The 27,170-nt window shown below is 49.8% G+C and overlaps 1 protein-coding gene across 1 annotated transcript in view; it reads right to left on the bottom strand.

Annotated features, from left to right (window-relative positions):
• The window catches only part of ST3GAL1 (ST3 beta-galactoside alpha-2,3-sialyltransferase 1), a 90,452-nt gene extending 74,136 nt beyond the window's left edge, over nucleotides 1-16,316 (bottom strand). The window contains exon 1 of the mRNA XM_055545718.1: nucleotides 15,968-16,316. The gene's annotated coding sequence lies outside the window, so the exon portion shown is untranslated. The remainder of the gene's footprint in view (nucleotides 1-15,967) is intronic.
• Nucleotides 16,317-27,170: the final 10,854 nt, after the last annotated feature.

Genomic DNA, 27,170 nt, shown 5'->3' with positions numbered 1-27,170 from the left:
CCCTTGGAGTCCGAACTTGGCCATGTGGCTTGCTTTTGAACAATTAGCCAATGATAACAAACTTGACACAAAGAAAGGCTTAAGAATGCATAGACAGAGAACTTCCTCTGGCTTGCTGCTGGGAATCATTCTGCAGTCACAGGAGCACACCTGAGCTAGCCCCTCCAGGATGAAAACCAACCACCATGGGGAGAAGCTTCAGCCCCCCGAGCTGAGCTCCCAGGCTTGCAAGGGAGACTACTACAGGCAGTTGAGCACCAGCCAAGTGGACCAGTCCAAAAGAAACACCTAGTCTACTTACCCACTGCACCAGGAAAAATAATAAATGTTTATTGTTGAAGGTGCTAAGGTTTGAGACTGTTTGTTACACAGAGAAAGCTAGCTGATACATCCACCAAGTTATCCTCACGCTGCTGGCAGTGAGACCACATGCTTTTTGTGTCAGAAAGAAAAGTCAGCCTGTGCCGTCCAGATCAGCCTGATTGTCAAGAGACGATGAGGGCCGGGGATAAGGCTGAGCTGTGGGCAAGACCAGGAGGAGAAGATTCAAGAACTATTTTACATAAAATCAACAGGATTTAGTGATCAACTGACTCCAGATTTGTCTACAGGCATCTGGTGTTGATGATAAACAGACTCTATCTGGAGGTCCTGATGTAGGCGGGATGTTTATACAGAAGAAACACAGTGGCCAGAGCAGCTAGGGGAAGTTCCCGGAATGAAACTTTTTTTCAGCCCCAGTTATCTGGAAAAATGCAGGGGGAGGCTCACTACCCCCAGCCTCCAGATGGTGTCTGCCACCTCCTCCAATGCCAGAGGGGTCCTTGTACACAGCAGCTCACACCTTCCTCCCTCCCATTACTGACTCACACCATCCCCACTCACACTCTACTCACCCTTCGGGTCTCAGCACACTTCCGAGGGACATCTCTATGGACAGGACAAAGCCAGGCACTGCTTTGGAAGACATGGAAGCAACACATTCCCAGAATTCCCTGCGCTCCTGCAGAGCATCGGTCACAGCCCCGTAATTCCAGGAGGCGAGAGTGAGGCAACTGTCCTAGACGCCACTCTACAAGCCACCACCCAGCTTCCCCCCGGGGGGAAAGTCAATTACTATCTCCTGAGTCAGAGAATGAGCAAAGCAGTTCATGCACCACACTTCCAAGATGTTTTCTTTGACACCATGCTCTCTTTACCCTGAAATGGGTTAGGGAACCTTACAGGGACTCCATGGTTTCCTATGCTGATCTCCCCTGGTTCATTCTTTCGTTTAACAAGAATTTACTAAGTGCAAGCCATCACTTCAGTTCTATCGCCCATTGTTCTCATGAGACTGAAGGCCTTAGGGGTGGTGGAAAGGACAGTATTTTACTGACTTTACCTATCACTAGATTTCCCCACCCCCACTGGACACTGTATGGGTAAAGGGGGCACTCAGGGCGGGGGGCACTCAGTAATGACTATAGAATGAATAAGTGAGCATCACTATCCACAACAGCCAAGACATGGAAGCAACCTAAGTGTCCATCAACAGATGAATGGACAAAGAAGATGTTTTATATATATATATATATATATATATATATATAAAAGCAGAATACTGCTGCTGGGGTACCATTGCCTTCTCCGAAGCAGAATACTACTCAGCCCTAAAGAAAAGAATGAAATAAAGCCATATCAACATAGATGGACCTAGAGATTCTCATGTCAAGTGACAGTAAGTCAGACAGAGATAAATATCACATATTAGTTATATGTGGAATCTTAAAAAAAAATGAACTTATTTACAAAACAGAAATAGACTCACAAACATAGAAAAGAAACTTATGTTTACCAAAGGGGAAAGGGGGGCAGATAAATTAGGAGTTTGAAATTAAAATATACACACTTCTGCATGTAAAATAGATAACCACCAAGGAGCTACTGTATAGCACAGGGAATGATACGCAATATCTTGGCAACTGCATTGGATTTCCAACCCCAACTAGCAAGCTTGCAACCATGGGGCCTTTAAAAACGGGATCTGTGCCCCCCAAGCATCACCCACCTTCCAGAGCCTGGGGTTCTCAGCTGCTCTCACAGGACCAAAGGCACTGATCACACAGAAGAGAGGACCCCACTTCCTTACCTGCAGGGCCCAGGAGAAGCAGCCTCATCAGCTACTTTGACTCTCCCTGATTTCTGATTTTAACTGATCCTTTAAAATCTCTTCTTGTTTTGAATAATTGTATTTATGTATATTTTTGGCTTTGCTGAGTCTTCGTTGGTGCACAGGTTTTTCTCTAGTCATGGTGAGCAGGGGCTACTCTCGAGTTGCAGCGTGCAAGCTTCTCGTGGCAGTGCCTTCTCCTGTTGCAGAGCATGGGTTCTAGGGCTCACAGGCTTTAATTGCTGTGGTTCACGGGCTTAGTTGCTCTGTGGTATGTGGGATCTTCCCAGATCAGGGATTGAACCCATGTCTCCTGCATTGGCAGGCGGATTCTTTACCACTGAGCTGCCAGGGAAGCCCTAAAAATCTCTTCTAACATCCCACATCACAACTTTCTTCCCTATGCCCTCCTGCCCTGCATCTACTTATATTCCTCCTACTTTCCCAAGGCTTCCACAATTGTTTCTAACTCAATTCTTAAAAATGGTGAAATGTGTTCCTACACAGGGACTACTTAGGAGAACGGATCAGATGTAATCCTCATTTTTGGAAAGGGAGCAGAAAAGCTCATGTGACTCTCCAAGGTACAAATGAAGAAACTGAGGCCTGGAGAGGTGGGCCCATGGATCACACAGCTGAGAACAGGGCTGTGGGAACATGGACCAGAGGCTTCTGATTCCAGGCTCAGGGCTTGCCCCCTCATTTCTCTCCATCCAACTGGCAGCAACCAGCTACCATCTGGGTCCTTAAGGGTAAACTGCTGGGCTTAAACCAGGAGACCTGAGGCAAGAAACATGCCCACAAATTCCAGCCGGTGCACAGATTAGGACAAATTCCAGTCAAACGAATCAGCAAGTTCTCACTTCTCCTAATCTGGATTCATAAATCATTCCTTATTTGCCCCTGTTAGTGCATCTACCACCTGAAATTCCTTTCTTCTGTGCAATAGAATGCAATAAATCTTATAAAAGAACGTGTTCTCCAATTCTGTTTCTTCTTAGGATAGAGCAGGGAACAGGATATGAAACTCTCCATCACACCTGGAGTATAGCAGTTTGCTTAATAAAGCATAGCCTTTCTCCTCCAAGTCAAAAAAAGAAAAAAGATCATCTGAATAATTATTAACACTGGGCCTAGGTGAAAAAAATACTGCTGTGCTTTTAAATTACAGGAATCTTTTCTCAGAGGCCCATGGTCATATCATGTTCCAAAACAGTGTGGCTGGCTAGCAAGGTATGCCAAGCAGAGGAGGCCAGCCACACAAAGTCTAGCTGTGTGAGTTTAGAAAAACAGCCTTTCTCTGAGTCATAGTTTACTTACTAGTAAAATGGAAACTGTACCTCCTTCAATGCTTTGCAGGGCTGTGCTGCAAAGCAAGAGAATAAGAAACAACATGAAGTTGCTTTAATAAAAATTATAAGGTAAAACTAGCAGTAGTGATAGTAGCGGGACCGTTTTTAAATGTTTGTGAAGATTTTGCCAAACTAGGCCCTTTGTACTCAAAAGTTCAGTGGCTCCTCATAATGGTCCTGTGATGTGTGCAGTATTATTATCTGCAATCGCTGTGTAGATTAGTAAGTGGAGGCTTGCAGAGAGGTAGTAACTTGCTCATGGTCATAGTAAAGAGTGGAGCCTGAATGATGAACTAATTCCTAGGTGGACTCCATTTAAGATCAGGACTAACACAGCTCCCTTCAATCAGCGCTTACTGAGCTTCTTCTGTGCTGTGCAAGCACTCTGCTCTGCCCTGATGGGGACGGCAGTACACTTGTGGGCTCTTCCACTGTGGGGAAGGGGACTCGGGCAGACAGTAAGAACCACCTCACTCTGTACCCAGTGAGAGAGGGCACGGGTTAAGTGGGTGGTTTCTTAATCTGAATTCCTGACCAGCATGCAGTGATCATGGAGGATGAGAAAAAGAACTGAAACTGGCTAGATCAGCTTGCAATGGAAACAGATGATGCAGAAGAGCAAGGATAAACGGTGAGATGCCCTAGAAAAGCCTGGTGTAAGTGCTAGAATGTCAGGCAGGACTGAAAGTGGGGTATGAAGGCAGAAATTTTGAGCGTGCAAACCACAGATGACAGAGCTAATAATGAGAGCGAAAGGAAGCTGAGTGCAGCAGCTTGGCCCTCTCCAGGGTTTCACTGCACCTCCCCCGTCTTGGTGTGTGGGCTGAAGAAGCCAGTCAGAACTCGGGCAAGAAGCAGGTATGTTCACCAGGCTGGGAAAGCTAGCGTGCACCCTCCTTCTCTGAAAGGGTTCCACATGCTGGAGTCCTGAGAAGGAGTGGATTTCTGAATCCAGGGCCTGACTGTTCAGTTCTGGCTGCTCTGCCAAGGGAGATATTATTATAACAACAGCTACCAGGGAATGCATCCGGACAACAGGGCCAGCACCAGTCACATTCCACGTGTGTGATTTCATTCAACCTGCGCGGCCAGCCTCTTGAGGGTGGTAGTCTTATCCCCATTTCAAGGATGTGGAAACTGAGGCTCTGAAAGAGTAAGGTATCTGCCCACAGCCACACAGTTAGAAATCAGCAGAGATGTGATTCAAAGCCAGGGCCATCTTGAGCCCCAGGCTTCCTCTTCACCCTCCAGCCTGGCTGGGCTCCAGAAGGGTGTCCTCCTACACCTCTAATCCCACAGGTCTGGGATGGGAGGGACAGCATGGTCCCCTGGGCTGTCCAGTTGCCATGCTCCCTGTGGTCATCCATGGCCCCCCAGTTACCTCTGCAACCAGACTGGAAATCTCCAAGTGGCTTTCACTTTCTAATTTCTCAGCATCTGAGTACAATGAGCTCTTGAACCCCAAAGAGACAGAGTCACCACTTCTCACACCGGATCAATGGAAACACTCCCACGTGGACTACCCAGGAGCTGCTCAGGCCTCTGCCTCCCACCCACTGCAAACCTCAGTCTGCTGGTTCACCTAAAACGTGGGTCTGCCTAAATCTCTTTCTGCTCGCAGGAAAAGATACCTTGATCACAGCTGGAAGAGGGCAGAGAGGTTGGGACCCACAAAGCGGGTGCCTTAAAGTTTTCCTCTCTTTCTCCTTCTACTGATCATATGGCTGGGGAGATGCCCTTCCCTCCAAATGTGGGTCCCACTCCAGGGTACCCCATGCCCTGGATCTCCCATCTTCCAGCCTGAAGACCATCTTTTCTCTGGGCCTTTCCCCCACCCTCTCCTGCCTGATTTATCTTAACTCTCAGCCAGAAAGATGGGTGGTGGTGTCCCCAGAGTACTGGTGGAGACTGAGGCTCAGGCATGGTAGGCACTTGCCCCACACTCCACAGCTAACAAACAGTGGACCTGTTCTCTCCCCTAACCTCAGCCTTCACTGACCTCTCTGCCCCCCATGGTTTCCAGGGCAGGAGGTGCCCTCATGGATTTTTTTGTTGGGTACCCTGATTTTGCCTGCAGAGGAGGGAGATGGGAGGCTGGGCAGCCTCCCCGGGGCCTGGTGGACACTGTTTTGTGTCTGTCAGAACTGGGAGAAATCGTGACATAGGCACGTGTTTGTTTTCTAGGCAACCATGGCCAAATGAAGGAGGCTGAACTATGTACTTTGGGGCAAGACAGTGGATGAGGGGAAAGAAAGAAGGAAGAAGGGAGAGTGAGAGAGTGGCAGGGAAAAAAACCAGTGCTGACCGTGAAAACCTTGGGCTGGAGGACACGCTGGCATCACGCAGCGTCTGTCCTGTCCATAGCGAATGTGACTGAGTGCCACCAGTAAGTGTCCTGATTATAGTCCTTTGAAGTATGGTTTGGTGAAGGAGGGCCTTCATTCTTTTCAGCCTCTTATCTGATTCCCGGATTTCCCTGATAGCTCAGCTGGTAAAAAATCCACCTGCAATGCTGGAGACCCCAGTTCGATCCCTGGGTCAGGCAGATCTGCTGGAGAAGGGATAGGCTACCCACTCCAGTATTCTTGGGCTTCCCTGGTAGCTCAGCTGGTAAAGAATCTGCCTGCAATGCGGGAGACCTGGGTTCGATCCCAGGGTTGGGAAAATCCCTTGGAGAAAGGAAGGGCTACCTACTCCAGTATTCTAGCCTAGAGAATTTCATGGACTGTGTAGTCCATAGGGTTGCAAAGAATCAGACATGACTGAGTGACTTTCACTCACTATCTGATTCTCAGAACAACTGAAGGGAAGTGGAAGGAAGCTGCTGTCACATGGGGGTGGACGGGACATGTGGGGGTGTGCTGGCAGGGGACCAGTCCCCGCCTGGGGGGCCTGAGGTCAAGTGGCCCACTTCCATGAGCCTCGGTGTTCTCAACTGTCAAAATACTGAAAACAAGAAGGACCGAAAAGCCCTGTTTAGAAGGTTAAATGAGTGCAGAGTGTCCAGAAGTGGTATTTCCTGGGAACGGGACTTAGGAAGGAGAGAAGGGCAGAGAGATGCCAGAATTCACAAAAACCAACATGGACTTGCTCAGAGGGTCATCTCAGGGAGACTGGGGGTCAAGAGGGAGGTCTAGGAGACTGAGGAGAAAACACGATGGGGATCACTAGAGGAGGAGGCCTGCCCGGTGGGGTTACCTGGGAGCCCTTGGCACCCCGGTCTGTGCCTGCTGCCACGTCCCGTGCTCTGCACATTGGAAGCTCGTCTCCAGGACACCTCGAGCTGCCCAAGTCAGCCGTGACAGCCTTGAACTCAGGGCTGGTTTCTCACTCTGGCTCCGCCTGCTAATGAGGAATCATATGGGTCAGGCCTCCACCTGAGCTATTTCAGTGGTGAAATACAGGGCAGGGAGCATCTAAAATGTCATGTCCAAAGTCTCTGGAGGACCCTCTCTACTACTAGTGTCCAGGGGCCACACCATAGCTTCCTAAGCCCAAAGAACTTTCCCAGCCTTAAATTCAGACAGCTCCAGAGATGCCCCCACCCCCACCTTACCACCTCCTTCAGGAAGTCCTCTGTGGATGGAAGCTCTGTGTGAGGAGGAGCTTTCTAATCCACAGAGGTGTCCAGAAATCAGAGGGCCATCACTGGCAACATTCAAGCAAAGGAGCATTACCTCTTGGTAGAGTCAAAGTGAGGAAACAATTCAGGGGAAGCTGAGCAAGGCATTGCTTAACTCGAAAGCTGATGATGATCACAGCATGCACTCTGCGAGCACTTATAAAGCAGGCACTCGGCAGGGTCCTGTTCTAAACACCTTCCAAGTATTAACTCATCTAGTACCTACCAGGTGGTAGGTGCTATTATTATCCATAGTTTTAGAGATGAGGTGCTGGAGGCACAGAGAGGTTATGAAACACACTGAAGGTCACACAGCAAGCCAGTGGCAGAGCCAGTACTTCCACTGAATGAATCAATGAATGACTCAGTCGATGAATAATTGAAGTCTGGGAGTAGAGGAAGGTTGAACAAGGGCATTGCTGAGGATCTTTGCAAATGCTCAGATTTGACAATTCTTTCTGATTTCATGCTCTTTAAAGGTACAGCCTTTGTAACTTGTTATCATTCAATCAACTCACGCACAACACAACTTATGTTCAGAGAAAAAGAGAAGCCCCTTCACTCCATTCCAGAGGCAGGTTTCCAAGGACACAGGGGTATTTCGATATTCCAACCTGTCTCCAGGTCCATCACATCTTTTCTCCTTGTTTGGATGTTTGGCATTGTAGAGATGTTAGGGGAAACGCACTGACTGAAACCCCTCCCCCTGGCCAGGCGTCATAGTAACCGTTCGTGTGAGTTGTTTTACCACTGGAGGTCGTGGTAAGGAACATGGAACCAATAAGCCAGCACCAACAGGAAGAATTCGGGAAAGGTCAAAAGGAGACCCCACGTGTCCTTCCACCTCCCAGAAGCCTTCTTGCCAGCATCCATGTTGGCTGAGCTATGCGTGCACCACCAGGAAGGACTCTGAGTCACAGTGATTGGCCAAAGACAACCCAGAAACTAACCGCATGACTATAAAACCCCAGACTGTGAGCCTCGTGTCAGAGCAGTTCTCCTGGGTTCCCTTACCCTGCTGCTCTCCACCCGGGCACCCCTTTCCAATAAAGTTTCTTGCTTTGTGTGTCTCCTTGGCACCTGTGTCTCCTCAGACAATTCATTTCCAAGCGTTAGACAAGAGCCCACTCTCGGGCCCTGAAAAAGCCCCTGCTCCCACTTTCTGCAGCGAAGACATCAGTTTAATTTCTATAATCCTATAGTTCATGATGGATTTTTGTGTAGCTCAGTTTGTTCCCTGTCATACATTACAGACAGAAAATAGAAGTGGCCCTTATGCTGGAACCGATTTTTCAAACCATTCTGAGTGGTGTGTTTTTCATTTGAAATTACCCTTAGGCGGTGGTACACAGCCTCGCTATCTTCTAATCTCTCCTTTTCATTTTAATTTCCTTTCTTTGCCAAGAACATGCTCAGAAACAACCAGGAATACCCCCCACTAAGACATTCTTGTTGGTTGCAGCTAACGTTTCAAAGCAACAGTTTTGATTCATCAGACTCTCCACCAGGTGGTAGGATTAACGGTGTTTTCAAGGAAGAAGAACAGCCAACACTTTCTCCATTGTGAAGGTGTCATTAGTGTGAGGTAAGTCAGAAAAAGAAAAACAAACACCGTATGTGAATGCATCTATATGGAATCTAGGAAAATGGCACTGATGAACCTATTTGCAGGGCAGGAATGGAGACACAGACGTGGAGAAGGGACTTGTGTTCACAGCAAGGGGACGGAGACAGAGGGACAAGTGGAGAAAATAGCATCAACATAGATACACTGTCATGCGTAAAGTGGACAGCTGGGGAGAAGTTGCTATACAGCACAGAGAGCCCAGCCTGGCACCCTGCGATGATCTAGAGGGGTAAGATGCGGGGAGAGGAGGGAGGCTCAAGAGGGAGAGGATATATGTATGATTATGGTTGACTTGTGTTGGTGTACGGCAGAAACCAACACAACATTGTAAAAATGAAAAAAGTAAATATATAACAAGGGGAAGCTTTAAGTCTCACAACAGCAACTTTTACAGTTCATTTTTCTTGCAGCAGACTGCCCGAGAGACACCTGTCTAGGAAGCTGGTTAGGTCTACATGCCTGGTGACAAACTTTATACCAAGCCTTCCCGCCCAGTCCTTCTTCAACCCCTGGGCACTGTGTGGGCTCTCTGAATTCAGTTTGGGTGGACAGCCAAAGGATGAGAGCTTGCAGTCAACAATGCTGGGATCCACGCAGACGATCTGAGACTCCAACCAGACTGCGTGTGTGCTAAGTGATTAGGTCGTGTCTGACTCTTCCCACCAGGCTCCGAAGTCCATGGGATTCTCCAGGGGATCTTCCTGACCCAGGGATCAAAGCCACATCTCTTCTGTGTCCTGCATCGGCAGGCAGTTCTTTGCCACTAGCACCACCTGGGAAGCCCACTCATGCCATGTCATATTCAGCCGCCAAGTCGTGTCTGACTCTTTGCGACCCCATGGACTGCAGCACGCCAGGCTTCCCTGTCCTTCACTGTCTCCCGGAGTTGGCTCAATTCATGCCCATTGAGTTGGTGATGCCATCCAACAATCTCATCCTCTGTTGTCCCCGTCTCCTCCTGCCTTCAATCTTTCCCAGCCATCGGGGTCTTTTCCAAAGAGTTGGTTCTTCACATCAGGAGGCCACCTCGAAAATGTGCAGGCAAGCTTCCCTGTTCCCAGACTCTCTGTAGGCATCTTCTCTCCTATTGCCTTTCTTCTAAACTCTGTTCCTGTTATTGTTCTATGACTTTGACTCTATGCACTTGTTAGCTGACTCTCTCTCCTGGGAGAAAATTATTTATGGGCAAAATAACCAAACAGTAGGGGAATTATCTAGCGACATGCCTGAGTTAGTGGTTGAGAGCTCCTTTCTGGAGGTTCCACTGTCATCTGCCTCCCTGAGCCTCACCAGCAGACCCCACTTCGACAACCCCTCCCTTAAGGCTTCCCTTGGGATGGCGTTCTCTGGCTTCCTGCTAATACTGAAGCTGGTTCTCAGCCTAGTCCGTTTCCGTTCCGGTGCATTCATACACTCTCTGCATGAACTGTGAATGGCAGTTGTGATTGTTATGTGGTGTTGTGTTACATAGTGCTGTGTCATATTGTGTTGTTGTGAAGATGAAGTTTTGTTCCCTAAGTTGACTGCAAGATCTAATAAGAATGCTGAGATCCAACTTATGGGATTGTCTGCCATTGTTCTCAGACTTAGCCGAGCAGATAGAGGGAGCAGGCGTTGAGGTGGAGACAGCAAAGGCCGGGATGCAGGGAGGTGGCACCACCAAGGCACCACGAACCTGGTCACCTGACTGACCTTCAGCTTCCTCATCTGTACAGTTCAAGGTGGAAAGAGTGAAGGTGGGGGTTCCAGAGGGTGAGCAGAGGAAAATGTGCAATGGGGATTCGAGGTGGCTGGATGTGTGAGCTTATTCTTGGCCTAGGAGTCACCTACTTCCCATGAGGGTAGCTCCAGGCACACGGAAGATGTGGGTGAGAGCAAGACTGTGTGACCTTGAGTAAGTCACTACATCCATAAAATGAGGAGGACACGTGTCACAGTGGAGCACACAGAGGGGATGGACTGAGGTCCACACAAGGTCGGAGCTGCAGATGTTGGCGTGCAGCGGTGGGCATTTCAGAGAGCGTTTGCTTTCAGAGCACTGGGAGTTTTCTGAGCTAGACCAGGGGTGGGGAGGGAGAATGCAGTTCTTCATGATTTGGCCAAATTCAGGGGATTTATTTTGGGCTCCAGTCTGGTCTTCCAAGGAAAAAGGTTTTTTGAAGGTTTTTTTTTTTTTTTTTTTCCCATTTTCTTTTCTTTCTACTGAGCCTTTTATTTCTGAAAAGGTAAATGCCCAATTAGAAGGATTTTCATCTTTCATGCAGAGTTGTTTTAGGCTTTTTGAACATGAAACGATCTTTTGGAGTCATTCCACCCTCTCAGAGAAGTAGCCAGGTTTGCTTTGGTTGTGTTTTTTGGTTGGGTTTTTCTCAAGAACCCTCTGCTAAGTAAATATGCATGAAGGGAATTTTTAGCCACTCCGGTCTGCTGGTTCCATGTGGATTCAAATGGATGTATATTTAATGCAGCACAATCTGTTACAATATCGATATTGGTTTGATTTTTTTTTTAAGGTATCTAGTGAAATTTGGAGAATGTATTTTCTTTGTACCCAAACAGGGACTTTCCAAAAGTCATTTGCAACTTCTTCTTTTTTTTTTCTGCCACATAATTTGGAGCTAACATTTTCCTCTTAACTCTGAATGACTATAAATAATTTTTAGTTTGTACTTTATAATCTTGTATGGGTTCCAGAATCAGGCCTAGTTAGATAGATTTTATGTATCTTAGAGGAGAAAAAATATATATGTATACATACACACAGAAGCAGATGAAATGGTCCAAACATCCTCAGGTATTTTTGGAAGGGAAAAAATCTTTAATATAAGATTATTCAAATAGTATTCCTTGAATATTGAATAAGTTAAAAGGACCATGATGGCACACAACCCACTTCTATACCAACAGGTCTGGATCTAGACCTTCTCAGGAATAAAAGCTAGCATTTGTTGAGAGACTCTCATTTATCTTTCACATCAACTATCCAGAGCATCAGGGCTTCCCAGGTGGCACAGCGGTAAGGAATCTACTTGCCAAGTAGGAGACACGGGAGACTCAGGTTCAGTCCCTGGGCTGGAAAGATGCCCTGGAGGAGGAAATGGCAACCCACTCCAGTATTCCTGCCTGGGAAATCCTATGGACAGAGGAGCCGGGCGGGCTACAGTCCGTGGGGCTGCAGAGTCGGACATGACTTAGCAACTGAACAACAGTAACTATGCATTCAAGAAAATACCCTTGCTCTCCAGCAGTCTGACTTATGCCTAAAAGAATTCCCCAAGGTACTCATGGGTTGTCTCCTCAATGACTCTTTCCATGGGTCCCCCAAGGCAGAAGAATCCTTTCTTCTCTGTCAAAACCCTGCCTCAGCCCATGCACATTTCCACTCTAGTGCAAACCACCCGGAGGGTAAACCTTCACGTCCGCACGTAGGGGACAAGGATCAACCACGTGTCCATCACCTTGCATGGTGTCAGGGACACAATAAGTTCCTAATAAATGTTGGTTCAATGGAAATCAAAATAATCCAACAACAAAACTTAAAGAAATAAGAAAACCCCATTTCTGATACCAAGCAGGACCCTGTGGGGCTCTTGGGCATAAAAGATCGACTTCGCCATGAGAGTGCACTCCTCAAGTCTCCAGGAGGGAGAGCAGGAGGCGCACTGTTGGCAAGGGGTGGGCGAGGCTTGTCTGTGATGCCAGGGAGGCCTGGAGGGTACTGAGGATGAAGCTGGAGGCAAAAGCAAATGGCGGGGGTGCGGGGGGCGCTGCCTTCACAAGGAAAAGGCTCAAAGGGCCCCAAGGTGATGTCAGCAGAGCTCCGAGCCTCTCATTTCCCACAGTGAAACTGAGACCCTGAGCCTGAAACTGTCTAGGTGCCAAGTGGTCAAGCCATTGTTCACTGGCCGAGGCCAGAACACAGGCTCTTGCGGGGTCCGAGGCTGGGCTCCCGGAACCAAATTAGTGTGGGCGGGGGCACCCAGATCCTCTGCTCGGCCAGGGCAGGGGTGAGGTGGGGGCTGGTGCGGCAGGATCCAGAGGGTTCCACAACTGGACAAAGTGCATGGAAGCCTTTTACCCTAGAATAATTCTTGGTGACCAGGCCAGCTCTTTCACCCGCCCATGATGGGTGTGTGCAGACATGCACGGAGGACTCACTGGGAAGCCGTGCAAGGTTTTAAGTGGATTTTATTTTTTGCTTTCTTGGCTGTTTTTCATGGTGTGGGAGGGGACTTCAGGGGAGGGTTAAGGTTTAGATCCTATAAGGCAAAGCCTGTTCAGATACAAATCCTCTGAGTCAGCAACAGACTCAGGCAAGGTTAACTGACCAGAAGATTAAGAGGCCCCTATGGGGCCTCTATGGGGCTCCCACAGGGCTGCAGACAGCTGGCCTCCAGCTGATGCTCCTGGGGTTGGCAGTGGAGAGAGGAGACAGACACCCACCTGCACAAAACCCTCCCCACCAGGCCCGCAGATAGACCCAGCCCACCAACACTGGCACCCCGAGAGCTCCAGACACACAGTACTAGGACTCCAGGACCTTAGGTCTGGTGAGCCCGGCCTGTGCCTCCAAGTGGAAACAGTCCTGAGGCGAGCAGGAGGCCACTGCTAATAAGAGCCTGGAGGAGCAGAATGTGCACCCCTTAGAGAAATGCCTCTGCCCAACACTTTCTGTTTTTTCCTTATTTTTTTTTTTGAACTCTAAGCCCAGTGTTCCAGGGGAATGCTGGTGGTCCCGCCACCAACAGAGGAGGGAAGTCAAGGCAAGACTCTGCCGGCGCCCAGGCCCTAGCCTTGCCAGGGAGGCAGACCTGGGGAGGCAGGCCTGGAGAGCAAATGCAGGCCTTGCAAAACTCAGGACAGCATATTCCCACCCATGTGGAATTCTTCAAAGCAGGGGACGGCTCCCCCCCTACTTATTCTGTTATTTATTTCACAAAATAAATTTTTCATAGGATGAAATTCCTTTCGTGCCGACTTGAGGTCAAGGCATATGAATATATATGTGTGTAAACATAAGTATGTATATATACTTATACACACACATTCACACAATTCATATAATATGTAGTCTAACATATTTGGAAGGTAATAGCCATGACCCCGTTTTACCCCCACTTGGCACAAGATCGGGACATGTTAACGTGGGGGATTCGGGTTGGTCTCTTCAGCTACCCGCAGGATTGCAGAAAAAGGCCAGGCCATGTTTGGGGGCAGTAACGGAAGGTGCTAGAAGGTGCAGGGAGCGACCCCTGGCACCCAGTCTCCAGAGCCCCTTCCCATCCCTGTAGCCAAGCGGCAGTTTCCATAGTGGTCGGCAGGGGGCAGTGCACTTTGCCTTTTCTGAACCTGAGGAAGGCAGTCGCTCAGCTCCCCAGGGACAAAAAAAAAAAAAAAAACCCTGACGGCTGCGCCCGCATCTTCTTAGAATAGCCCATCTTTGAGCCCAGCGCGCAGTAGGTGCGCAAAATACGTCTAGAAGTCAAAAGCTCTGGACAGGGCAGATGGATGCGAATTCAATAATAGTAAACGTGGGGAGAAAGAGGGAAGAGACACCGTGGCCTCCGCCAGCGCCTTCCCAGGAAGGGACCTTTTCACACCTTTCGCACCTACTGTGTGCCAGACGCGACAGCTGGACCACCCAGTCCCCAGCGGACCTCATTTTCCGAGCTGGCGAGTACCGCTCGCCCAACACACACAGCCGCAGAGCGGGAGTGGGTGCTCACTGTCTCCCCGGGGAATCATCTCGGCGCAAATCCACGTGGCGTGGGACCCGGGAAGGGGATGGGCCGGGAGAGGCGAGGGGTTCCCGGAGGTGGGCACGTGAAAGCCAGGCGGATGCCCGATGCGGGGCCGCAGCCAGGAGGTCACTGCCCTCAGGGTCAAGGCTGTCTCCCTCTGTGGGACACGCAGAGCCCGCGAGACGCAGTGACCCGCCCAGCCCCCAGCCACGCGCACACTTGCGAGCGGACTCTCGTCCGCTCGTCCAGCGCCTTCACCGAGCCCCACGCTCTGTAGGCTCTGTCCGCGACCCTCACGTACGAGGGAGGTGGGACTCGGGTCTCTGGCGGATTAGGGGAGCCCAAAAGATCCCAACACCTTTCCCTGGAGACCAGGCCACGGGATAGAGCGTAGGCGCCCTGGGGCATAACTGTGCCCAGCTAGGGAGCAGCCTCAGTGCCCATCTCAAGTTCAGCCGCGCTGCCTCCCGCAAGGTCAAGCTCAAACACACTCTCGCTTAGTGAAAGAAGGAGCTCAAAGTTGCGCCACCGTCCCGATTTCGAACCAGGCTGTGCCCCTATCTGGGCGCTCTGCCCCAAAGGCACTGCTGCCCGCTCCCGCGCCCGCCCAAGGAGCCGCCCCTGCCCCGCGCAGGTCACACACCCCAGACGCAGATAAGTTGCTAACTTTTGTCGGATTATTTCGCGGCAGCTGCGGCGCCTAACGGGATCCCGGGCAGACTCAAGAGTTTCGAGTTGCAACGGGCACCACCCCAGTCAAACTCCCCTTCGCCCACCCCAGTCCCTCCCTGCCCAACCCGCCAAGTCCAGTTGGCCTGCCCCGGGTGCCAACCTCTCCACCGTATCCGGAGCAACGCGGGCCTGCGGTGTCCCCACGGGCGATGGCCACCTCCCGGATCCGCGCCTGCTCGCAGCGGATTTGGACGCTCGACTCCGATCACTGGGCGGCCTCCGCGCGCCCCCGCACCCCGGTTTCCGCTCTAAAAGGTCGCGCGGCCCCGTCTCCTAGTGGGGTCTTAGCCCACAGGCAACCCCGCGGGCCATTTCGCTTTCGGCGGCCCCGATCGGCGAGATGCCAGCTCCGCGCGCCGAGTGCAGTGTCACTGGGGCCACCCCGGGGACCGCTGCCCCAGACCCGGCGTAGGCTCCCTAGAGATCCCAGCAGCTCTTTTTGAAACGGCTGTATACCCTTGAGCCCGACCCTCCGCTCCGACCTCCTCGCTCTTGCAAAGACCCCGGCGACGCCGCTGCTAAGGAGGGGGGCTCCTTGCGTGTGCCCTCCTCCCTCCCGGCGCCGGGGTCTTCAGTCCACTTCCACGCCCCTGTCACACACTCCCAGATCCTTCCCCACCGCCTCTGTCCCCGGGTCCGGACCATCACCCCCTCCACTCGGAGAACACAGACGAAACTGCCCGAGCCCCAACTCGGGTGGATGTAGCCCCCGCGCACCCCCAGCTCCCCGCGCTCACTCACCGCGGCCGGAGACACGCGGAAGTTTCCGGGGCTCTGGGGCTGGGGGTGGGTACGGGACGAGGCGATCCGGAGGAGAATAAAAACGGGGGTGTCCCGAACACTCGGCCCGTTCCCGGCTCACATTGCCCCTGCCTCCTCTCTCTCCGCCTCCTCTTCCTCCTCGTCCTCCTCTTCCTCCTCGCTCTGGTCTTTGTCTTTGCAAAGTGTCGAAACTGTCTGGCATAGTGGAGCTCCGCCGGCGGAGGCTGGAGCCGGGGGAGCGGGGAGGCGGGGTGAGCAGGGGGGCGGTCTCGGGAACACCTTCCTCCGGGTGGAATGGGAGGGGGAGGCGGGCGGGCTGGCCGGGGAGGGGCCGGGGCCAGGAGCCGAGAGCCGGGGCGCGCCGGAGCCGAGCGGGTGCCTCTCGCGCGCGCTGCCCTCCCCTTCCTCCGCCCAGCTCCCGCCCCTCGCGGCCCCGCGCTCCCCGGGCGGCCGTCCCCCCTCCCACCCGGCCTCGGCTCAGCTTTCCCCGGGCTCCGGGCTGCCGGCGAGCCGAACCGAGAGAGCCGAGCCACGTGGACTGCAGCCGGCTCTGCGGAGGCCCGGCGGGGGAGACGCTGGAGGCGGCGCGGGGACAGGATCGCCGCCCCGAGCGGGGCTCTGCGGGCACGGTCGCCGCCGGCGGGCTGGCAAGGCTGGGGATGCGCGGCCTGGGGGTGGCCCGCGGGCTCAGACCCGCGGAGGAGGCGGCGGCGCACCGAAGAGCCCGCGTGGGTGCGCGGTAGCGGGAAGGGGCCGATCCCCCTGCCGGCGGTGGGGCCAAGCCACCTACTTCCTCTAAAGGCGCGCGAGTCGCTGCGGGACTGAGAGCTGGGGTGGCGGGAGCGGGGCTGGGCGGCTGGTGAGGCCCTGGGGCAGGCGCCCAGATGAGAGCCTGGAGGGGCCACCGCGGCCCGGCCCCCCGCCCTGGCCCTGCTGCCCGCCGCGGCTTCTTCCCTCCCACCCGCCGAGGCTGCGACGTGATCCAGAGCAGGGCGAGTTCTCTCGCCAGCCTGACTGCCAGGACCAGGCCCCTTTTCGGGGTCAGCTTTGCGGATTTGGGCCCTTCCTTCTTTATAGGGAAGTGAGGCGGTGCTGGCGTCTTGCTCTGTAGCAGAATGCCAGTTCTACAGGCTAAGTGCTGGACACAGGATTTAAGAGGCATTACCAAAAAAAAAAAAAAAAAATCTAGTTTTACAGCTCTTAACTCCTTATTGGGGCTGTTCCTCTTTCACAACTTTTCGGAGGAATGCTACGAGGAAAAAGGCCCAGCTTGGTCTAGGGGGTCAGTCAATTCTTGCAGTGCCCCCGGCCCCAGTCGGAGAGGCCAGCCTTCTGCAATGGAAGCAGAAAGAATAGTCTTAGCTCTTCATCAGAAAGAGATGTAGTGGATGCTCCAGAGTAGGGCCCGCAGGACCAGACTTCTTGGTTGCAACCTGCATTGGCACTCCTTGGATGTGTGAAATTAGGCTAGTTTCAGAATCCCTAAGCTTGCTACCTCTGTGCCTCAGTTTCTCCATCTGTGAAAATGGGCATAATGCGATCAGTCCCACAAGGTCAGTGTGATGATTAAGTGAATGCATGTATGCCCAATACTAAAAACTCTATACAGCATATTGTCAAGTGCCCAGTAAGAGTGTGTTGTGCCCGTGGTGGACTTCTCCAGCCCCAGGTCCCTGCCCACAACCGGGGAAGGCCTGGCCTAGGGAATGTGGTGTTGGCACTGGACAAGTCCTTCTGGGACATGAAGGAGAAAAGGAGAGATATTTTGAGATGCAGAAAAGATAATGATTAAACAGGGCAGGGGAGAAAGTGAGAAGATTCTCTACTAGAAAAGGAAGGAAAAGAGGAATAAAGACATACAAAGCGCAAGCGAGGCACTGGAGGTAGAGGGGCCGAAACAGAAAGCATACTTAGGAATCTGCAGGAGTTCTTCAAGGAGTCCTGCCAAACTGCACCAGGGCACTGCCATCTGGCTATGTTTCCTGGCCTCCAGGGTTTGCAAGAAAAGTTCTGGGTATTTTATGACCTGAGACCTCTTGCTTGAACCTATTGGCTTTTGTTTCAGTTCTGAGTGGGATGGTGGGGGATAGTGGAGGTGAACCTTCTGGCCTGCATGGAAGTATCTTGTGGACTTTGCTCTTCCTGAGATGAGTGTCAGGGTATCTACTGCTCTTGGCATTCCCCAAAATGCTTTAGCGTATGGGATGAGGGGAGCAGAGGTGTTGCCTAGAACAGCAACATCAGCTGCTGTTCTCGGCAGTGGGAGCATCTTTGGGCCACAGGAACCTTGTCACATGGACCTCTGGGACTTAGCAACTGGGAGCATGGCTTGGAGCTTCACCCACATCCAAGTCATCAGAAATATAAGAGCGGTGACAATCATCTTGCTGTCTTCACAGGAACAACTGCCTGCAGTGCCCTGTTGGTTTTCCTGATTATATAGTTGGTGACTTTGGCCTTCTGATTTGATTCAGCTTGCTGCGGGCAGGGAATACAATGTGTACTGCTCCCGGCTGACTGCAACGCCCATCTCCGTGCTCAATAAAGAGTTTATAGCTGAATTAATAAAGAAATGTTTATTGCAAGGATCAAATAGTATAATGTACAGAAAAGCACTTTACAGAATAGAAAACACTTCAGTCATTAAGACTATCCTGTTATCTCCTAGTAGGAGAGAGGATCAGATTGGGCAAGTAAGTGCCCTAGATCATCCAGCTGTTCTGCTCTGCAGCCAAGAATCAAATTTGGCTCTTAGTCACAGCTCTGGGCTTTTGGCAGTTCACTTAGATGGAAATTTCTTATTAAGTGACTCTGATGAAACATGCATATATCATCAGCTTACTGCTATAAAAAGATGCTCATCAGACGCATCTTTTGCCAGCCTCTGATGGGTTAACCTGCCAAGGCTTTTTCTAACCCTATTTCCTTTCTTTTTACAAGGGTTTTTCTTTTTCTTTTTTCTTTTTTTTTTTTTTTTTACCAGGTAGCTGAGAAGGGCTCTCTTCTCCCTTTTTTCCTACAGTCGTGACATTTGATGAAAAGCACTTCTGACGCCCTGGCCAGTTTTCAGGAGCCCAGATCTGGGGCTGTGTGTCAGGAATGTGTGTCTGTGAGCATTCCAGGTTCTCAGCCTGTGTGTCTCCCAACACGGCCTGCCGGTAACAGTCATGACTGGAGTGTCTGCACAATGAGCTCCTGGGGGAGACCAGACATTGATTTAAGCTTGCCATCACCCCATCCACCCCCACAACAGCTTGAGAGCAACAGCAAAGCTCTCAGTAATAATGGTTAAGTAAATTGATTCCATCCTCTCCCGGTCCCCTTTCTTGGCACATCAGAGTGGAAAGATCTTATTGGGCTCTGATGCCATCTGGGTGATTGTGCAGAAAAGGAAAGAACTGCCTTGCTTGTCAGAGGTGAGTTCAGAGCTGCTGGGCACTTGGTGTTTGGTTTTGGGCAGCATTTTGCCTTGGGTTCTTGGGGCTGTGAGGACCTAGCCCAGCTTTTCCTTAGGTATTAAAAAAAAAAGGGATGTACAGACTGATGGTGAAAGTGAGGTGCCAGAAGGGGGAAGGTAGCCTGTGTTTCTGCTCTGTCTCTCTCTGTCTCTCTCCTTCTCTCCTTCTGTTTCTCTCTGCTCTCTCTCCTGCCCATAGACTTTCTCTGTTAGGTCCTGGGTTCACCCCCAAAAGCTTTATGTTTGTGACCCCAGCCCATCCACACTGTGGCAACTGTTCAACCACTCCAGGTTTTAGTTTTTCCAGGAGAGAAATCTGATTGGCAGGTCTCACTCTGTTATAGGTCAACCAGTCAACTGAATAGGCTGCCCACGCAGCATTGGCTCAGGAGTCAGTGTGTGGATGGAGACCTGCATAGGAGATTTTGCATTGCAGGGAAGGTAGGACCCATGACTCTTAAGTCCCCTCCCGAACCCTGAAAGTCTCAAGGCATTTGAGTCAGAGAGAGCAAATAGCCTGGGAAACAGTGTCAGACTTTATTTTTTGGGGGGCTCCAAAATCACTGCAGATAGTGACTGCAGCCATGAAATTAAAAGACTCTTACTACTTGGAAGAAAAGTTATTACCAACCTAGAAAGCATATTCAAAAGCAGAGACATTACTTTGCCAACAAAGGTCAAGGCTATGGTTTTTCCTGTGGTCATGTATGGATGTGAGAGTTGGACTGTGAAGAAAGCTGAGCACCAAAGAATTGATGCTTTTGAACTGTGGTGTTGGAGAAGATTCTTGAGAGTCCCTTGGACTGCACGGAGATCCAACCAGTCCATCCTAAAGGAGATCAGTCCTGGGTGTTCATTGGAAGGACTGATGCTGAGGCTGAAACTCCAATACTTTGGCCACCTCATGCAAAGAGTTGACTCATTGGGAAAGACTCTGATGCTGGGAGGGATTGGGGGCAGGAGGAGAAGGGGATGACAGAGGATGAGATGGCTGGATCGCATCACCAACTCGATGGACATGAGTTTGAGTAAGCTCCGGGAGTTGGTGATAGACAGGGAGGCCTGGCATGCTGCGATTTATGGGGTCACAAAGAGTTGGACACGACTGAGTGACTGAACTGAACTGAACTGAACTGAAACCACTCACATGTATTAGAACCAACAGCTAAGGCAGCTGATTAGTCTTGTCCAGTCATGACTCCCCTAATCTCTTTGCAGAATTTGGCTCAGGAATAAGTAGATTTAACCCCTATTTGGATCAATAAGATAGAAACATACTTGGGTCTTACAGGGAAGAATTTCTTAAAAGTATATCCTAGGAAGTTTCTCGTTATTCCAGCTGGACTGAACAAGAAAGCTTTTTTTTTTTTTTTTAATGATTTATGTATTTGGCTGTGCCAGATCTTAGTTGCAGTGTGCGAGATCTTTAATTGCAGCATGTGAACTCTTAGCTGTGGCATGTGGGAGCTAGTTCCCTGACCACAGATCAAACCCAGGCCCTCTGGATTGAGAGCACAGAGGCCTAGCCACTGGACCACCAGGGAAGTCCCAAGAAAGTATTTTTAACTCAGTTTCTCTAGAAGACATCTTATGCCCCTGCATGCATGTATGCATGCTAGGTCACTTCAGTCGTGTCTGACTCTTTGCAACACTTGGGACTATGGCCCTCCAGGCTCCTTTGTCCGTGGGATTCTCCAGGCAAGAATACTGGAGTGGGTTGCCATGCCCTCCTCCAGGGCTTGTGCCCCTGAGGAAAGTGAAATTGAAGCTAGATAGATCCATAGACCAGATCACACTGTACCCGAAGTCTACATCTAGCTTTTCTTTTGTATGAGTCAATAGAGTTATTTTGTTTAAGTCACTTCAGGCCACGGTTCTGTTACTTGCAGCCAACCACTTGATAACCTATATACAGCTACAGCCAGAGTGATTTTTCTGAAGTCCCCCTTCAAGATAGTCATCCCCCCAAGTTAGTCCCAAGCTTACAACCCTTAAAACTTCAATTGCTCCTGTTGCCTTGGAAAGTAAATCCAAACATCTGAGCCTAGCAGCTAAGTCCTCCTTGATATGGTCCCTGTGTTTCTCACTTGTCTTCCATCCTTCCTTTTTATGAACCTCTATATAGCAAACACGAGTCAGCCCAGAAGTCCTGACATGTTTTCGGTCCTTGAAATCAACATAGATCTCTGTGTTGCTGGGCAGGTAAAGAGTTCCCTAATACCTGTCATGGGGCTGTTCAACTCGGGAGGTGTTTAAAGATCCAGAGTTCTAAGCAGGGCCTGGTGTGAGGGAGCTCGGCTTCTGAGCAGCATTTGCTGCATCAGCCCAGCCTCCTGCTGCTCTAAGCTGCCTGAGCCCTCAGGGACCAAGGCTCCTAAACAGCCCCCGTCCTGCGGTCCAGCCTTCCTGGATGTGTTGGTTTCCCAGGGCTTCCAGTACAAATGACCATAAACTAGGTGGCCAAAAACAGCAGGAATTTATTTTCTCACAGTTCAGGAAGCCAGAAGTCTGAAATCAAGGTGTCAGCAGGACCGATTCCTTTTGGAAACCCTGAGAGAATCTGTCTCCTGCCTCTTGGCTTCTGGTGGCTTCTGGCAGTCCTTGACCTTCCTTGGCTTGCGGAAGCTTCTGTCTTCGTATGGCTATGTGTGGGGAGTCTGTATGAGTCTCTCTCTCTCTCTCTGTGTATGAGTCTGTGTGTGTCTCTGTGTGTGTCTGTATGAGTCTGTATGTATGTTTTGTGTGTGTCTCTGTCTGTATGTATCTTCTCCTCTTGTAGGGACACCAGGATTTAAGGGTCCCACCTTAATCCATTATGGGCTTCCCAGGTGGCTCAGTGGTAAAGAACTCACCTGCCAATGCAGGAGATGCAAGAGATGTGGGTTTAGTCCCTGGGTTTGGAAGAGTCCCTGGAGAAGGAAATGTCAACCCACTCCAGTATTCTTGCCTGGGAAAATTCCATGAGCAGAGGAGCCTGATGGACTATAGTTCGTGGTGTCACAAAGAGTCAGACACAACTGAAGCAACAGAGCACACACATATGACTAATCCAGTATAACCTCTTAATTTATTTAACGCTTACTCCTTGGAAGGAAAGTTATGACCAACCTAGATAGCATATTCAAAAGCAGAGACATTACTTTGCCAACAAAGGTCCGTCTAGTCAAGGCTATGGTTTTTCCAGTGGTTATGTATGGATGCGAGAGTTGGACTGTGAAGAAAGCTGAGCACCGAAGAATTGATGCTTTTGAACTGTGGTGTTGGAGAAGACTCCTGAGAGTCCCCTGGACTGCAAGGAGATCCAACCAGTCCATTCTAAAGAAGATCAGCCCTGGGTGTTCTTTGGAAGGAATGATGCTAAAGCTGAAACTCCAGTACTTTGGCCACCTCATGCGAAGAGTTGACTCATTGGAAAAGACCCTGATGCTGGGAGGGATTGGGGGCAGGAGGAGAAGGGGATGACAGAGGATGAGATGGCTGGATGGTATCACTAACTCGATGGACGTGGGTTTGAATGAACTCCGGGAGATGGTGATGGACAGGGAGGCCTGGTGTGCTGCGATTCATGGGGTCGCAAAGAGTCGGACATAACTGAGCGACTGAACTGAACTGAACTGAAATTATTTAACTAATTACCTATGCAATGGACATGAGTTTGAGCAAAGTCTGAGAGATAGTGAAGGACAGGGAAGAATGGTGTGCAGCAGTCAGTCTGTAGAATTGCAAAGAGTCAGACATGACTGAACAACAACAACACGTGCCAAGACCTTGTTTCCAAATCAGATCACATTCAGAAGTTCCCAGGGGAACATGAATTTGGGAGACGCTATTCAAGCCATTGTACCAGGGATGCTCAACCTTCCTGTTCACCCCACTTCAAGGCCCTGCCCTTGAGTGCTGGTTCCCCTCTGCACACCTCCAGCTGACCTCCAGCCTTAGAGATCCTTTCTGTAATTTTTTCTCCTAGTGCTCTCAGAAGCACACCACTGTCTCCTTTTTCCTATGCAAATGGATTGAAACAAGATTTCAAAGAATTCCTACTTCTGATTTCCCCTTTGGCAAAAGTCTTTGAGGCAAAAAAGAAACAGTCAAGGCCTGGTATGAAAAGGGAACACATAGAGGACAAAAATCACAAGTAGTATATAATAGAGTGTCTCAACTTGCCTGTCATACCTGTGTTCTCACGCATTGCCAGTCCTTCTAGAAAACCCACCACCAGGCTCTGTATACGGACTATTGGTGCCCTTGAAAGCTTTCCATCAGCCTGACCCCTGCGGTCTCACTGCCCCCGCCCCATGAAGCTGGGGGGATTGTCATTCCCTCTGTAGCTTTAGTCCCTTCCCTTTGTGATATCTTGCTGTGTTTTTCTCAGACTCTGCTATTCCTTTGTGGCTTTGTAGTTTATTTGCATATTAAGCTACATTTCCAGTGAGATGGAAAAGTCCTGGAGAAAAGGAGTGATCAGTTCATCCAACGCAAATTTACTGGGCACTTGCTAAGCGTCAGATACAAAGTGTTGGGGATGAAGAGGTGGACATGACACAGTTCCCGTCCTCCAGGAGCCCACACTTTGCAGGGAACTGACTGTGGCTGGTTATTTCACCATGTTTGGGCACTGCCATGATAGGCTGATAAGTGGGTGTACTGAGATCACAAACAAGGTGATGGTTTGCCACTTTAGGAGTTTTGGGGGTGAAATCTGAAACCACCCCTCTACATGGAGGCAAGGAGAGACCAAAGAGAGAAGAAGGCACTCCAGATTGGTAGTTGGCAGGTTTAACAAAGAAGGACACTTACTCAGGAGACTTATTTTGGGCAGCGAGAAACAAGTAGATCTCTGCCCTCACCCACCAGAATCTTAGGAGTTCATCATCAATCAGTCGCTCAGTTGTGTCTGACTCATTGTGACCCCCTGGACTGTAGCCCTCCAGGCTCCTCTGTCCATGGGATTCTCCAGGCAACAATACTGGAGTGGGTTACCGGTTCCTTCTCCATAGGAGTTCATAGCCTTAAAGGGGCTCGGTGACATACACCATCCCGAGGGTCTCAACCACACGTGCTCTCTCAAGCCTGCATCCTTGAAAACAGATGCCATAGTGGAGATGATGGGCAGAGTGTACATCCCTAGTACAAGTGATGCTGAAAATTCAGCTTCTCTGTACGCCGATGCAGAATCAAATCTTGGAGACAGAGTTTTGGATGATGTAGAAAAAGACAGCTTTATTGCTTTGCCAGGCAAAGGAGAATATAGCAGGTTCATGCCCCGCAAACCACGTATCCCCACTTGGAGAAGATAGTGAGAGTTTTATATTAATTGTCCCAAGAAGGCATAATCAGCTCATGGACATCTTTTTGCTGGGTTGGTGGTGAGGTAAGCAGGAGTCCACATCATCAACCTTAAGGTCCAAGTGATCTGGAGTCTATATGCTTGTGGGCTCCTGGAAGGGGCTTCAGTATCTGCAAAATCGCTCTAAGACGTTATTGTGTGCATCCTTTGTTGGGGAACCAGGCCCTTGCCCCAAGGCTGCTCTTGACTGTTTCTCTCTGGTCTCCCATTCTCTCCCTTCCCTAATTAACAACTGCTTGAATCTGCCCACTGGAACTTGGGGAAGGTCATGGAGGCTGAATGAAGGTAGTTTCCTATAATTGAAGAAATGCAGGACACAGAAAGGCCTTGTGCCCGGGACCCCCACAGTATCACGGGGGAGGGGGGAGGAGCCTCACATGGCCTGGGTCCAGCTTTCTTGTCCACTGGAGGTCATGTCCTCTCCATGGCCTCTGCTGACATTTTCTTTTTTTGTGCCTGGTTTTTACATTTGTATACGTTTCCCCCCTTTTTTTTTGAATGTGGCCTGAGTGATGAGCAATGAGCTTTCTTAGCATGAAAGTGACCTATTTGGTGGCTCCCTGACTATACTGGAGGCAGGTACATGTAAGACACAGTACAGATTAAGATAAAGATTTTTTCTTTTTTTTGCCCATGCCGTGTGGCATGTGGGATTTTGGTTCCCAAGCCAGGAATTGAACCCATGCCCCCTGAAGTTGATGTTCAAAGTCTTAACCACTGGATTGCCAGGGAAGTCCCAATAATGATTTTTAAAATAAATAGCAGCTTTTTTTTTTTTTTAATGGAGTGTCCCATGATAGGAACCATTTTTTTAGGCTAGAGAGTGAATCACTGAGGGCCTTTCTTTATTTGTGTTTTTATGTGATTTAATAAAGATGATGTATTAGTAGACTTGGGACTTCCTAGGTGGCTCAGTGCTAAAGAATCTGCCCGTGATACAGGAGACAAGGGTTCAAACCCTGGGTCAGGAAGATCCCCTGGAGAAGGAAACGACAACCCACTCCAGTTTTCTTGCCTGAAGAATCCCACGGACAGGGGAGCCTGGCGGGCTACAGTCCACGGGGTCACAAAGAGTCGGACATGACTTAGCAACAACATCCCATTAGTAGATTTATCAGATATGAACATATAATATTTTGTTTGGATAATGCATAGGTAACTCTTTGTGTGGCAATAATAATGTTTAAGGCCATTTTGCTGCAATTCATGGGGTCGCAAAGAGTTGGACACGACTGAGCGACTGAACTGAACTGAACTGGACTGAAGGCCATTTTATTTGGGAGTGCTGCTTTTTTTTATTACAGATGTTTTCAGTTCAGTTCAGTCTCTCAGTCATGTCCGATTCTTTGCAACCCATGGACTGCAGCATGCTGGACCTCCCTGTCCATCGCCAACTCCCAGAGTTTACTCAAATTCATGTCCATTGAGTCGGTGATGCCATCCAACCGTCTCATCCTGTTGTCCCTTTATCCTACTGCCTTCAATCTTTCCCAGCTTCAAGGTCTTTTCCAATGAGTTAGTTCTTTGCATCAGGTGGCCAAAGTATTGGAGTTTCAGCTTCAACATCAGTCCCTCCAATGAACACTCAGGACTGATTTCCTTTAGGATGGACTGGTTGGCTCTCCTTGCAGTCCAAGGGACTCTCGAGTCTTCTCCAACACCACAGTTCAAAAGCATCAATTCTTCAGTGTTTGGTAAGGGCAGGCTTTGTTGACTATCACTTCAGGGTTTTTCGTGAATTTAGTAAAAGTTTTCATATGTATGATAATCTTTCCCAAACCAATGGAGGGAATAAAAATGGTGGTCAGGCCAACTAATTGCACGAGTGAAAAGTAAAATCTGTCCACCTGGCTGTAAGGAGAAGGAGGTTGGCTGCTTTAGGAAATTGAGCTGGTTGTGAATATCATACATGTTGGCACTAGCAGGAATTAAAACAATTTTTTTTTTAGGATGTAGGTTCCACCATAGGAATACAGGTAGAGCATCTGGAGGGTCTACATATTTTGTAGGGCCTAGCAGCCCCCACACTTTAAGAACCAGCAGGACTGGTGGGCCGGGTGTTCCTTTGCTGTAAATAGGCATGCTGCTTCACCAAGTGAGAGTCTGAGCCATAGCAGAAGTGGATCAATGGAACTTATTTTCAACCCACTCCTTGATAAGATGGTTTTATGGCATGTTGTTTATTTCTGTGAGATTATCTCTGGAGGAGTGTTGTGTATATTGTTAGGAGCTGTTGCTCTAAGTGGGCATATCCAATTTCTGTTCCCTTTTAGCATTTAAGATGTATTTTGGGGTATCAGAATCCTAAGGGTGTTTTTTCTTTCTCTTTTGTTGTCTTTTGCCACAGTACCCCATTTTTAGCCCCTGGGTTCTGAGAA

The sequence above is a fragment of the Bubalus kerabau genome, chromosome 14 (assembly GCF_029407905.1).
Source record: "Bubalus kerabau isolate K-KA32 ecotype Philippines breed swamp buffalo chromosome 14, PCC_UOA_SB_1v2, whole genome shotgun sequence".
Taxonomy (NCBI): domain Eukaryota; kingdom Metazoa; phylum Chordata; class Mammalia; order Artiodactyla; family Bovidae; genus Bubalus; species Bubalus kerabau.
The sequence above is the reverse complement of the archived record's forward strand: the minus strand, read 5'-3'. Positions and strand labels throughout refer to the sequence as shown.